The sequence below is a fragment of the Apaloderma vittatum genome, unplaced genomic scaffold (genome assembly GCF_000703405.1).
Source record: "Apaloderma vittatum isolate BGI_N311 unplaced genomic scaffold, ASM70340v1 scaffold24421, whole genome shotgun sequence".
In the NCBI taxonomy this organism is placed as follows: Eukaryota; Metazoa; Chordata; class Aves; order Trogoniformes; family Trogonidae; genus Apaloderma; species Apaloderma vittatum.
This window is the reverse complement of record NW_009697691.1, coordinates 1,595-2,504: the sequence shown is the minus strand read 5'-3', so window position 1 is coordinate 2,504 and position 910 is coordinate 1,595.

The following is a 910-nucleotide window of genomic DNA, read 5'->3' as shown; positions in this document are numbered from 1 at the left end:
GAGGGGCTGCGCCAGGGGTCTGCCCTCGGGTTCTCGCCCTGAGGAGAAGAGGAAAAAAGGGAAAAGGATCGTGGAGTGGTGGAAGCAGGGAGTCACAGAACAGTAAAATCATAGAATCATAGAGTCAGAGAATAGTAAAATCGTAGAGTTGTGGAATCAGAGAGTCAGAGAATAGTAAAATCATAGAATCCTAGTCACAGAGTAGTAAAATAATAGAATCCTAGAATCCTAATCAGAGAATAATAAAACTCTAGAATCATAGTCACAGAATAATAAAATCATAGAATTGTAGAATCAGAGAGTCAGAGAACAGTAAAATCCTAGAATCCTAGAATCATAGTCATAGAGTAATAAAGTCCTAGAACCATAGAATCAGAGAGTCAGAGAATAATAAAATCCTAGAATCCTAAAATCCTAGAATCATAGAATCATAGAGTCATGGAGTCATAGAGTCAGAGAATAATAAAACCCTAGAATAATAAAATCATTGAATCACAGTCATAGAATCATAGAATCGTAAAATCATAGAACCATAAAATCACAGAATCATGGACTCAGTCCTAGAATCACAGAAGAGTCTCAGCTGGAAGAGACCTCTCGGGCTGCTCCTGCTGACAAGTGAAAATATCTGCTCTTCCTTCCTTCGCAGCTGGTTTTTTTAACATTCCAAACCACTCTTCCCAACGTCTTTTGCCAGTTTTTTCCTCTCGATTTAAGCCAGAACACAGTTTCTCCGCTATATTTTCAATTTTAGCGCGTGAGGGTGGGTTAGAGAGTCTACAAAAGGAGGTCGGAGCTTCTCCCAGGCGACGGGATGAGAGGAGGCGGCCTCGAGTTGCACAAGGGGCGGTTTCGATTGGAAGTTAGGGAAAAATTAGTCAGGGAAAGCGTCGTCCCCACCGCCGGAGGG